The sequence below is a fragment of the Macrotis lagotis genome, chromosome X (genome assembly GCF_037893015.1).
Source record: "Macrotis lagotis isolate mMagLag1 chromosome X, bilby.v1.9.chrom.fasta, whole genome shotgun sequence".
Lineage (NCBI taxonomy): Eukaryota > Metazoa > Chordata > Mammalia > Peramelemorphia > Peramelidae > Macrotis > Macrotis lagotis.
In genome coordinates this window covers 476,223,028-476,237,846 of record NC_133666.1, presented here as the reverse complement: position 1 = coordinate 476,237,846, position 14,819 = coordinate 476,223,028, and positions in this window count along the sequence as shown.

Here is a 14,819-nt window from a genome sequence, read left to right as displayed (position 1 = left end):
GAAGCAGAAAAATACACAAAGGATAAACGTAAATATATTATGATGCAGCTGAAGTAAAAACAAATCTGGGGTAGTGATCCTAATCTCAAAGTAAAAGCAATGATCAATTTCACTAAAAGGGATAAGGAAGGAAACTACCTCTTTTTAAAAAGCATCATTGGTAATGAAGCTATATCATTACTAAACATGTATGCACCTAGTGATATAGCTTCCAAATTCCTAGAAGAAAAGCTGCGTGAATTACAAGAGACATAGGTATCAAAGTTTTAGTAATGGGAGATGTCAATATCTCTCACTCAGAACTAAACAAATCTAATAACAACAGAAACAGGAAGGAAGTTAAGAAGGTTAAGGAAATCTATGAAAACTTAGATATGATAGACCTATAGAGAAAACTTAATTGGGGACAGAAAAGAATATATCTTTTCCCTGACAGTACATGACCCCTTCGCCAAAATCGACCATGTACTAGGACAGAAAAAAAATCTTATAATCAAATGAAGAAAGGCAGAAATAATAAAAACACACTTCATGATGCAATAAAATTATTATTATTATTACAAGTAATAAAGGGTCAGCGAAAGATAAATCAAGAACTAATTGAAAATTATATATAACTTTTTATATAACTTTATCTTAAATAAAAGATGGGTGAAATAGCAAATAATAGAAATAATCAAAAAATGTTACCTAATGAAATGATAATAAGAAGACATCATAACAAAATTAATGGGATACAGCCAAGCAAGTTTTTTTGGGGAAAATTTATATCTCTAAATGCTTATATGAATAAAATAGAGAAAAGATAAGATCAATGAATTGACTATGCAACTAAAAAAGCTAGAAAAAAAGAACAAATTAAAGATCCCAAGTTAAATACCAAATTAGAAATTCTGAAAATCAAGGGAGAGATTAATAACATGGAAAGCAAGAAAACCATTGATCTCATGAATAAAACTAAGAATTGGTTTTGTGAAAAAGCCATTAAAATAGAGAGATGTTTGTTTTATCTGATTAAAAAAGAGGAAAGAACATAACCTAATTACCAGAATCAAAAATGAAGAATGAACTAACCACCAAAGAAGAATAAATTAAAGAGCTAATCAGGGTGGCTAGGTGGCGTAGTGGATAAAGCACGAGCCTTGGAGTCAGGAGTACCTGGGTTCAAATCAGGTCTCAGACACTTAATAATTACCTGGCTGTGTGGCCTTGGGCAAGCCACTTAACCCCATTAGCCTTGCAAAAACCTAAAAAAAAGAGAGATAATCAGAGTTACTTTACAAAACTGTATGCTAATAAATTGGATAACTTGAGGGAAATTGGTGAATATTTACAAAAAGACAAACAATTCCAAGATTAACAGCAGAGGGAATAAATTACTTAAATATTCCTTCCTATTTCAGAAAAAGAAATTGAAGAAACCATCAATAAAATCCCTGATAATAAGTCGCCAAGCCAAGATGTATTTACAAGAGAATTCTACCAACAATTAATTCCTATTTTACAGAAACTAAAAAAAGGAGAGGAAGGAGCTCTGCCAAATTCTTTTCATGGTACCAACATGATGGTGGTATATAAACCAGAAATAACAAAAATAGACAAAGAATATTATAGACCAATCTCCCTAGTGAATATTGATACAAAAATCTTAAATAAAATTTTAGCAATGAGACTACAACAAATCATTATCAGGGCAATACACCATAATCATGTTGGATTTAAACCAGGTAGGGATGGTTCAACATTAACAAAATATTCAACATAATTAAACATAATCAACAGTAAAATCAACAGAAATATGATTATCTCAATAGATGCTAAAAAGCCTTTGATAAAATACAACATCCATTACTATTAAAAACCTTATAAAGTTTAGGAAAAAATGGAATTTTCCTTAAAATAATAAATAGTAGCTATCTAAAACCATCCACAAATATTATATTTAATGGGAATATACTCATAACATTTCCAATGAATTTAGGGGTAAAAACAAGGATGCACATTATTATCATTACTATGCAATATAGTATTAGAAATGCTAGCAGTAGCAATAGGAGAAGAAAAAGAAATTGAAGGAATCAGAATTGGCAATGAAGAGGAAAAAACTTTCACTCTTGGAATATGATATGATGGTATACCTGGAGAATCTGAGAAAATCATCTAATCCGAGAAAAGCATCTAAAAAACTCTGTGAAACAACAAATTCATCAAAGTAGCACATAAATCAGCAGCATTTCTATATATGAACAACAAAGTCTAAGAGCAAGAGATAGAGAAATTTCATTTAAAATAACTGTAGACAACATTAAATACTTGGAAATCATGCTCTCAAGACAAAGCCAGAAACTCTATAAACATAATAATAAAGCACTCCTCACTCAAACAATGGCAGATCCACATAATTTGAAAAATGCCAAATTTTCATAGTTAGGTCAAGTTAATATAATAAAAATGATAATTCTAACCAAATTAAATTGCTTACTCAGTTCCATAATAATCAAACTACCAAATAACTACTTTACTGAGCTAGAAAAAAGCATTAACAAAATTAACCTGGAGAAAAAAAAATGGTCAAGAATTTCAAAGGAACTGATGAAAAACAATGTAAAAGAAGGTGGCCTAGCTCAACCATATCTAAAACTATACTATAAAGCAGCAGTCATCAAAACTGCTTGGTACTGGTTAAGAAATAGATCAGTGGATTAGAATAGTTTAAAAACAAACTTCAGTAAATGACTACAGCAATCTACTATTTGACAAAACCAAAGAAACCAGCCTCTGGGATAAGAACTAGGCATAGATCCACATCTCACTCTTAAAATGGGTACAGGATAAAGAGCGGTCCCATAGATAAATTAATGGACCAAAAAATACTCTATCTGATCTATGGAAAAAGGATAAATTTATGGCCAAATAAGAATTAGAGCACATTATAAACTGTAAAATATATGATTTTGACTATATTTAAAATTTTTGGCAGTAATAAAATCAATGTTGCCCCAAAATTATAAGGAAAGCAGAAAGCTGGGAAAGAATCTTCCCATCCAGGAATTCTGATAAAGGTCTTATTTCTAAAATATTTAGAGAATTGCATCAAATTTATAAAATTGCAACTCTTTCCCCAAATGATAGATGGTCAAAAGATATGAACAGATAGTTTTGAAATGAAGAAATTAAAGTTATATATAAGCATATGAAAAAAGTTCCAAATCATTATTGATTAGAGAAATGCAAATCAAAACAGCAATGAAGTACCATTTCACATCTATTAGATTAGTCAAAATGAGGAAAAGGGAATATGATCAATATTGGTGAGGTTGTGGAAGAATTGGGCCATTGATGTATTGCTATTAGTGCTGTTAATTGATACAACTTTTCTGGAGAGCAATATAGAACTATGCCTAAAGAGCAATAAACCTGTTTAGACCCTTTGATTAATTAGATCTATTTTTGCTTTTTCCTTGCTTTAGATCAGTATTGGTATCCCTGCTATTTTTGCTTCAGCTGATGGCAAATATATCCTCCTTCTATCTTTAACCTTCACTCCTTTTGTATCTCTCTGCTTCAAATGTGTTTATTGTAAACAACATAATGCACTATTCTGGTTTTTGATTCAATATATTACCCACCTTCATTTTATGGGAGAGTTCATCCCATTCACACTAACAGTTATTATTGCTAACCATATATTTTCCTTCATCCTATCTTTTCCCTATTTGTTCTTTTCTTTCTCCTTTTCTCTTATCCCTTCCCACCAATACTTTGCTTTTGACTGATGCCTCTCTCAATCTGTCCTCTCCTCTATCATCATCTACCTTCCCTTTATTTTTCACTTCCCTTTTAACTTAATTTTTTGTTTATTTTTTAGAAGTATTTCAATATATTACCAAAAAATGTCTTACAATCTCTCTGTCTAATCTCTCTGTGTCTGTATACCTGTATGTCTGTGTGACTTTCTATTTATCAAATCATCTATCTAATTTAATTCATTGTTATTTATCCATATATGCATATATATGTATATAGCATTTTCTTATTGAAATATATATCTTTTGTACTTTGGCTTAAAGGTATCTCAATCAAAATGTATATATGTATTAATTAGTGACTTTTGGGACACTATAGACTACCAAATTGCTTTACTAAATAACTGGACCATTCAAAACTTGTACCAGCAGTACTTTCAAGTGCCTTAGGTATTGATAACCTTCCCACCAATTGCCACTTTCTTTTTTTTTTGTTATTTTCACAAATAAATGAACATAACTCATTAGAGTTATGTGAATTTGAATTTAACTTTCATTTATTTGGAACAATTAATTTTATAGTTGTTGATTGTTTTTTAAGGACTTCCTTTTGACATTATTTTAATGCTTTTTGAGCAATGGTTTGTTTTTAGTTTGATCAATGTCCTATGTAACTTTGATCTTCAACATTGATTAGAGATAATTACTACAAATATTCCCTTATTTTTTATTTTCTAATTTTATCTTCATTGATTTTGTTGGTACAAAGAATTTTCAGTAATGGATAATCAATCAAAATTGTCTGTTTTATACACAGGCATCTTCTTACTTACTTATTTAAAAACTCTTTCATTATACATATGCTCCTATACAAAAAACACAACGTTCTGTGCTTCTATAGTTTGAAATCTGACATCATATATTTATATTGCTCATCTATTTGGAATATTTTTGGAGTCTTTTTATTTAATGAACACTAGACTATGAATGCTTTATTGCTAGACTTACGTAACAATTTTATTTCACTCATTAACTTTGTATTTTTTTTAGCCAGGAAGAGATAGTTTGATAATTACAATATCAGTCAAATTTAAAAATCTTTTATCTCTCTTTCCCACAATCTCCTCCTGCCCCAATCTTTCCTTGGACATTTTTGATCACGTTACCAAATGAATATTTTAGGGGGATATAATGTAAATATTTGATAATTTGATTGTGATGACAAGAAAATTTTGAATTATCAAAATGTTATTTGTATTTTACTGACAGTATCCAACCATGAACATCTAATATTATCTCTAATGGCTGCTTTATAAAAATAATTTTGTATTTATTCATATGATTCCTATACTTCTTGGAAGTAAACTAATAGATTATCATTCATTCTAGAAGTTGAACAGAATTTCCTTTCTTTTCCTGCTCTACTTTGTGGCAAGACTGATGAGTTTAGATCTTATTTAACCATTAATAGACTATAACACTTCTAAACATTTCTCATCAGAAGGTAAACATTACAACATCATTTAGCTAAATATATTTGTTTTTTATAGAGTTTCTTGAATTCCATGTTTCTATTTCTAAATTTCCCCCTCAGTTCTGCTAATTTCATTAGAAATGTTTAGAAGTCTTTCACTATTATGGATAAAATAATTTCCCTGTGTGATTATATTTAGTTTCATTAACATACTTGACTGAACTTATTTTTGATTTTAGGTCAATCTTTTTGATTTTCTTATTACAAGAGTTTTTCTTCTTCATCATAGATACTACAAAATCTTCAATGGTCCTAATGGTGATTACATGGAAATTTCATTTATGAGTGACTTGGTTACTTTTATTTGATGTGGAACTTCTGAATTTTGAAGTAACCTTCTTGGGTGGTTTCAATTTGAATGTTTTCTTAAAGATGTGAATGATAATTTTTTTCATGTATATTACTTGAATTTCTAATTCTACTAGTTGTAAGTAGTGTTCTTTTGTGATTTCATAAAAATGATTCCTAAGAGTTTTTTGGTCCTTTTTTTAAGGGAATATAAACATTCTTAAATTCACTCAACTACATCTGCTGCTTTTTTGTTTCATTTTGTTTTTAATGTATAAACCTATTTTTTCTTTGAAAATTTTCTATGGTAAGGTGACTTTTCTCTTATATATTCATGTATATTGCTTTAGTAAACACATGGTATTTTCTATTTATATCTATTCATAGCCATTGCTAGGATAAGTAATAGGAAAGAAAAACAGAAAAGAAAGAGATTTATATGATTTTTTTATTTATTTGAAATAAAAAGCAAGTTGCACATAGAAAATTTGTGGTTTCATATATGGTCATCTTTTTAGTGTGCTACTTTGGAAAAACTTGTTTTATTCCATAAATTAAAAAAATAAATTTGAAATTATGAGACAATTTCTTAACATATTTTTTTCTGGATGAGAGAAAATGGATGTATTTGTAGGCAAAAGATAAGCAACCATTAGTTTGATGATATGAGAATATGTATTACCAAGAGAGTATGATTGAACTAAAATGCAGGATAGAATGAGATGGTCAAATGTAGATATTGTGGAATTTGTTTTAACAAAGGTTACCAATTCATATGAGACAAAGGTAAAATAGGAGATAATAGGGTAGTGCATGAATTATGTTAGATGAGTAGAAAGGGAGGGAGATTTGGAGGACAGTTTAGCTCTTTTTTTTTATTAAAGTATGAAGTTAGCTCTGCTGACAGGATGAAGGTGATGGAGAGTGTTCTGAGAGGTTTGATAAATGAGAAATGAAAATAAAAAATTTAGAAGTTATTGCAATGAATGGTAAAAGAAACCTCTTAGAGAGACATCAAAAGATTTCCTTGCTTCCTTTAGGGCATGTTGGCATTACACACAATAGAGTTGTAAAAGACTTAATATGGTTTCATGATTTTTCCAACTCTGTTCAGTGAGATATGAATAGAAACAAAGAAATTGGATAATGAGAGTAATCTGAGGTTGAACTTTAGCAAGCAAGGATTAGCAATGTTCAAAGTGGCAAGATATTTGTTTGTAAGAGATAGTATAACTCACCTAACTTAAACTATTGCAGGGATGATGCCTTGAAAAAGAATTGAGCTGTGGAAGCATTCCAATTCATGAGAATTAAAAACTGATTTCGGCAGAATGAAATAGAAAATACTTTAAAAGAATTTTGGTGTTTATGTATATAAAAGTGGACCACATGAGAGTGATGTTCTCATTTTGTTTCAATATTCAAAATTGGTCTTCCAGTTGCCTCAAGGGAGATCATTAGGTGCAAAAAGGAAGAAATTCAAATATAAACATATGACTCATGATTAGTATGTTATGTGGACCAAATGAAAAAGGGAAATATAGCAAAACTTTATAGCTTAAAATGTATCTTCCCTTTGTGACCCTTTTAATTAATTCTGACAACTCTTTAGTCTATTTAATTGGTTTTGCAAGACAGTTTTGGTAGTATTAAGGTTATATTTCTAGATCTATCATTTATTTTCCTAGATAGCACCAAATAAAGGATCCCTATCCAGGACTTTGAAAATGTTCCACATTCCTTTTAAGAATGCCTATTACATTGCTTCCTTCCTCTTGTATTTTACAAGAAAACACAAAGCTTCCCTAGCAGAATGAAATAAATGAAGACAGAGTAACCATATTCACACATTAACAGGCAAAATGCTTTAAAGGAATTAGTTCAAAACAGATGGTGGTGCAGTGTTACAGTTACTTGTAGGTGTGCCAGGTGTAAGTTACCAGCATCATTCCATATGGTATAATTTAGCAGTAGGAGCCTCTGGATTTCTGTCAGATTCCTGAGGTATTTTGTTGGCATGAGTTCATTGTGTTTTGGTTGGTTAGTTGGTAATATGAGTCTACAGCTATATGATATCATTGAACTCAACCATTTTCACTCCCTCTTTTGTCTTTTATATCAATATGGGGTTCAGCTTTGAATTAGAAGTGATTTTTGCTTTGGTTTTTACCTTTGGTTATTGAGATCATTTAGGGAATTCATATCACTTACATAATGCAAAATCCTTCAAGACACAATGATGCTATTTTTATGAGTCTATTTCTTGTAAAGATCTCAACCTGTTTGTCATTCAGATTTGTAATAGTGCAAGTAGAATAGATAGTATTTGAGAATTACTGGGACAGAAACAAAATCAATATGTGATTGGTGATGAGCTGCTTTGTACAGGATCATAAATGTGATTCCGTCCAATATAATCTATCTCTTTGAAAATGTATGACTCCTACATTCTTCTTCAAGTGTTTTGTAAGCAAATATGTGATTTTATATACCTCTGCCCAAATACACTAGGAAGAATCTAAAGGCTTATAAGATAATTAGAGAGAAACGACTGACTTCTAAGGAACTACTGCTCCTCATTTATTCATGTTATGTGGGCATTACATGGGTTCTGGGGAACACAGGATATCTGACAGAAAACTTCAGCCTGAGATAAGACAATAGCAATGACTGATATAATTGGAGGGGAGAAGAATAAAGTGCTACTAACAGCTATGACTTCTATTACGGACAAGGTCAGAAACATATAGTGCAACAGAATTTTCATAAATAGATACCTACTCAGGTCTTCTACATGCTTAGGTATTTATGCGTTTTACCATAATAAGGAATTTGTAGAGTAATTGGTTCTAACTAGATCTGACCACATGGGGAATAAAAGGACTAAATCATCTGTAGGTATTGATGAAAAGATCAGATTAGAGACATTCAGGAAAGAATACCCTGCAGAGAGTGAGATCTGTTGATATGTTCTGGGAATTTGTAGCAAAATGTAAACAACTAGGCAGAAAGATATGTAATCAGAAGTGATGTTAGTGGGCAGTAACTGGTGACATTCAGGGAGTTGATTGATGATTCAGAATGCATGAGATGTTAATAACACTGACTAGTTATCCTGGTGAAACTGTGTTTGAGTAATAACAACATGAGAACAACTAATTAACAGATAACTCCAAAAAGAGGAATAGGGAAAGTGGTGGCTTATGAAGAAGATTGCTCATTGGTTGGTATTGTCATTTCCTTAAGCTCTGACTGGAGTCCTATTAGTAGTCAAGTCATCAATCAATAAGCATATATCAAGGGCCTACTATGTAATAAGCATTGTACAAGGTGCCTGGGCTACAAAGGTAAAAAAGAATAAGTTCCATCTCTTAAGTGATTTACATTTTTCAGTGGAGAATCAATTTAGTTATGGAAACATATTTGAAATACATACAAAATAAAAGCTCAAGTACAAGGAATAACTAGTATATATAACATCTGGAAAGATTCATATGAAAAGTTACAAATCAAGTGATCTTTGAAGGAACCTTTGAAGATAAAGAGATGCAGAAATAGTTCACTCAGAATCAGGTCAGCTTAGGCAGAATAACAGATAGGAGAGAATAGGATATGTTCAAACAAGAGCAAAGAGATCGATTTGACTCGACTTAAATGTTTTTGAAGTTTGGAGAAGTGAACCCAATGGCTACTGAGTAGTTTTTATTTAAATCTAGAGATTGTAGGGACTCAATGAAGTGATTGATCAGAGCATTACTATTATCTTAAGACTGCTGCTTAAGGAATTAGAAGTTTCTTTTAATTGGATCCTAAATTAAAACAAGGGTAATAATATGAAGTAAATATTGGAATGTTCTAGGTTGTAGACATTGATTGCAAGAGTAAAATTTAAACATTGTTTCTTTGACAAAATAAAGTTATTATCTATTTTTGATCAGAGGTATGACAGTTTTGTACAAAGTCAAATACTTAGAGGAATCTGTGATCTCACCCATGTGGCCATTATGCAGTTTACAATTCATCCCTACTTGACCATTTTGTGAGATTTGTCTAAGACTTTACAAAAGATTGATTCCACAAAGCAATTTCTTCTTGCAAAATTCATTAACTATAAAAGCATAGGTTGTCCAACAATTATCTTCTGCTTTTCCCACTTTGTCAATTTATGATCTATTTGTAACATACATTTATTTGATGACATCATTTACTCTTCATCTTCGCCATAGTTTTTTTTTTTTTTTAATTTGCTATGCTTTCCAACTTGTTTGCACTCATCAGAGGATTTTCTCTTGTTTTCTGAGGGATATTAGTTTTTTTATTTCTTGGTAACTGTAGTGTTGCATGATTTGAATTTATATGAAACCATCAGTTTGCACATAAGAAGGATAAGTTCACATCAGTTTTAATGATGATATTAACACCATTGGCAAGGCAACTAATTTGTGGAGATAAGGGGAATTTGTGCATGATCTACCTGTAACTAAAGAATGTAACCATACTTTAAATGTAAGTGGTAAGAATATTGAAATTTGGGAGGACTTGTTATTATTTCTATAAGGAAGAGATTGATAGTAAAAGTTAATATTAATCAAATAATGTTAATTAATAATTATCTATTAAAATCCAATGTTTAACTTTTATCTCTGAAATGGACTTTGTTACACTGAATATGCAGAATAATAGGTATCAAATTCAGCAAGAGAAAGGGTCACATAATACTTCTACAGAAGAAGAATTATAGTCTAGTGCTCTGGGCAGCACTTATTTTGGTTGTTATATTTTTATTTTCTAATGAATTAAAAAAAAACAGGACCGATGTTGTGAGAAGTAAATAAGGAACTTTGTACATGCAAAATCCATTGACACTGAAAAATATATGAAGAACATTAGTTTATGCTTCTCTAGTTATATCACCAAAATAATTCCCTACCTAAAGGGAAATGGGGAGATAATATAATGCATATATCAAGCCTCTAAATCTATTCCATCTTAATTTTTCTTTGTATGTCCAATTCCTGATAATTGCATCTCCTTTTAATTGAGTATAGTTGAATTGTGTCAACAGTCATATTTTTTAGATTGCTAGTTGCCCCATCATAACACACAAAAAACACTAGGCAAATAACCAGTGATAACCAAAGAATCATGATTTTAAGCTTGTTTTGTTACTGAAATATAATTTATGAGGTCATTACTCACTGCTTAGGGCATGTGCACCTTATTAATTATGAGAAGCTCTGAGAGTTGGTCAAGATTCTTGAAAAACTATATCAGGAAAACCATTAAGAATGCTCATAATATTTTGGATTGTAATATCGGCATGCAAAGAATAATTTTGGAAAAATTTGGAATAATTCCAAACTTCAAAAACATTTAAGTCGAGTCAAATTGATCTCTTTGCTTTTGTTTGAACATTTCCTATTTTCTCCTATCTGTTATTGTGCCTAGGCTGACCTGATTCTAAGAGTGAACTATTTCTGAATCTCTGTATCTGAAGCCATTTACTGATCTTGGTATTGTGTTTGTTCATAATAAAAGTTAAGTGAATCAAATAAAATGCTCATAATAGTAGCTTACATTTTTATAGTGCATTAATGTTTCCAAAGTACTTTAGGGTTTGTCTTATTGGCTTATGGTTCATGTATAATTTTCACAATCTCTATCTTTTAATTCTATTTAGTCCTAATTTTGCTTCAGCCTTGCACAATCATTTTTGAAAGCTTGTGACTACTTGTTTATGATCGAAACAAACTCTTCTTGAAGAATTCACTACTATTATCAGGCAGATATTTGATTTGGCAATTTTATTTCTCCATGCAAAAATGTGGAGTCTATTGTCTATTTTCTGTAGTGTGACTAAAGGTCATCAAGTCAGCATTTCCCACAGAACTCTCAAATATAGTTAATGATTTGATTTTCAGTCTTGAATTGAATTCCCCAGACTTATCTTTCATCATTTAAACATTGTTTGGTTTTTTAAGATTTTATTTTCTGTCTCTTTTTATCATTTGTATTATTCTTTTCTGATTTTTTCCTATTTCTCCAGAGACTTTAAAATGTGTAGAACAAAAGAAGTTATCACAATTTGTCAGTGTCTGAGCAGTGCTGACTATAGCAGATGTATTATTTCACCTAATCTGAGGTGGAATATTCAGTCTGGATCAGAAAAGGAATCCTGTCTACAAGATTGAAAGTATGCATTTAACCTTTAAAGAGCTCCAAAGAGAGGTTAGACATTACTTTGTAAGGCAACAACTACCTTTTGGGAGAGGTACAGTTAAATTGTTAACAAGTTGTTCTCAAACTGAACTCTAACGTTCTGAAATGTTGGCCCATTGTTCCATATTATATTCTTTGGCATCAGGTAAACCAAGAATTATTGAGATTAGGGTCTTGCATATTCTTGAAAATGGTCTATTTTCTCCTGGAGAACTCTGCCCAGTTCCTTCATCAGATTGTTAGTTGGCAATTTTTACAAACCACTCATCCTCCTAATTGTTCTCCTCTGCACATTCTCCAATTTGTATAAGTGTATATGATCTCCTCCAATAGAGTATAAACTCAAAACACCAGGAATTATTTTGGCTTTCATGGTTTTCGGGCATTAGACCAGTGCATGACACTTTGGTTAGATAGATAGCAATTATTTTATTGATTATCATCATCATTCTGAAAATGTGACTCATTGATTCAACTCAACAAAAAGTTTTAAAGTGTTTACTATATATGATATATTGAGCTGAGTCCTAGGGATACAAAGACAAATCTTATACCATCCCTTAACTCAGGAGTATTAGATTCCAAAATATTGATTGAAGTATGATTAAAACTAAGTATTAACTTACTTGTTCAGAAGACTATGGCCCTCTGATGTTACCCTAGATATCTGCTTCTTTGAGAGGTAAGGTAGGTTTGACATGCTATAATTTTGATTCATATTGGTTCTTGTAGTACACTAAAATCCCCAGAGTCTAAAGTGTTCTGTGGTCACCTAAGCAAATCACTTAAATTTTTAGTGCTTAGAAATTTTCTAAAATTATAAATTAGGAGCCAATAATATACATTATAGTGAGTATTCCTCCCTCAGAAATTTCCCATATTGATGAAATCATTCATCTGTATTGATTTGTTTTAAAAATCAATGGCAGGTTTTTATCTTCAAAGAGGACCAATCACAATGTGGGGATACCTTGACTTGTTTGCAAACTGGATTCAAGATAGAATTGCCTAAAGTTATTGGTTTTACCCTTTCTTCCAAAGATATTAATGTTTAGTGGCAAAACAAAAATTGAGATGACTGGTGAAGACTCAGATGCTGTGGATGATTGGCATCTTCAACTTTTGGCAAAGCTATAGATATATTAAACTCCTTGATTCAGCTGCCTTCATGTCATTGGAACAAAATGCTCTTTTGCATTCCATAAAAGGAAGGTTTTTAGGTGCTAGGGATAGACATTCCATTAACTCATGAGGTCTCTTTGCAAAGTGCTCTTTGAAAATATAAGGGTGATGGGGCAGGGTTTATCAGGGAAATGGAATGAATTGCATTATTGATCACGGTCCATACTCTGGGGAACAAAGCAATTTTGTCTAATGATTAACATTTATTCTAATCCTCCCACATATAGTCCCATAAGACTAAACCATGTTGATTGTAATGGACAGGTTTCAAAATGCACCAGTAAAGTCACAGACATATAAATAAATTCATCCTTCTCCAGGAAGTATTCTATTACCCTTTTCAAAATAGCTAAATGACCTTTCCTTCATTACATTACAATATGTAATGGGTTTTGTTAATGTATATGTTGACATATGTGTGTAAATAAAACACTTGTTAATTATTTTCTTAAATCTGCCTAGAACATAATTCGAAGAAAAATATATTTTAAGTCATACCAGTGGTTTCAAATTCAGGTTCTAGGGACTTTAAAAGCAGAACCAAAATGCTATCATAGAGAAAGTACTCAGCTGTACTCTCTTAACATTCCTCTCCAAACAACTTGAAAATAATGCCTCAAATCAAATTCTAGTGAAGCAGAGTGCATGAAATACCAGAGTGAGACATTTTTTTCAGTCCACAACAATTCTAGAGATATGAAAGCAAAATATGTGTCACAGGGATGGAGGTTGGTCCAGAGACCACTTTATAAAACACCAGTGGTGGAACCAGGTTGAGATGACAGAAGCATCAGCAGCTTCAGGAACTTCCAAGCAAAATATGGTAATGGGAAAGAAACTGGCAACTGGTCAAAAAGAGATTACAGGGAACCCCTTGTTCTAGGACTAGATGTAATTCTGGATATTAGTTAGCAAATTCGTTATACACGCTTATTTCTAGGCAATCATTCAAACATGAGAGGGAAAGCACTTTTTGTTAAGAAAAAAATGAAAGCAACCAAGAGAGCAAAGTTCATATAAACAATAACACTGTAAGATCATCAACCTTAATGAAAGCAGCTCCTCTCAGCAGTTTGGAGAGCTAGGACAACCATATTAGACTGCCTATGGACAATGTTATCCCCATCCAAAGGAAGAAAAAAACAATACAAAACCAAAAAGAAAACCAATACTTCAGAATATGATTAGCACTTTCTAAAAATTATCTCTTATTTATCTCTTGCCCTTAATCCTTATTCCTCATACTGAAAATGACTGATATATAAACATGTTTATCCAACATATGTATGTACAATGCTTACTTGACTGTTCCCTATTGAGGGGAATGGGGTAGGAAGGGAGGGTAGAAGAATTTAAATATACTTAAAAAAATACATGTGAATATGTTTTCAAATAAGTAAAGTGTTTTATTTTTTAAAAAAGAGAAAATATGGGTGGGGCAACCAAGTGGTGCAGTGGATAAAGCACCAACCCTGGAGTCAGTAAGATCTGAGTTCAAATCCAGACACAGACACTTAATAATTGCTTAGTTGTATGACCTTGGGCAAATCATGTAACCCCTGTTGTCTTTTATTTTATGGCTAGATTTGTTTAGTTCTGAGAGGGTAAAGAATTTTAGAAAATTTAAATATATGATATAGCCTTCTGTAGAAAACTGAATGGTGACAGAGAGAAACATAACATTTTTCTCTGTTAAGAATGGTATCTTCAGAAAAATTGGTCATCTATTGGGGAAAAAATGCCACACAACTAAATGCAGAGAAATAAAAATATTAAATGCTTCTGCTTCAGACTATGATGCAATCAATTTGCATTAAAAATGTGGAATAGAAACATAGCTTAAAATTTAA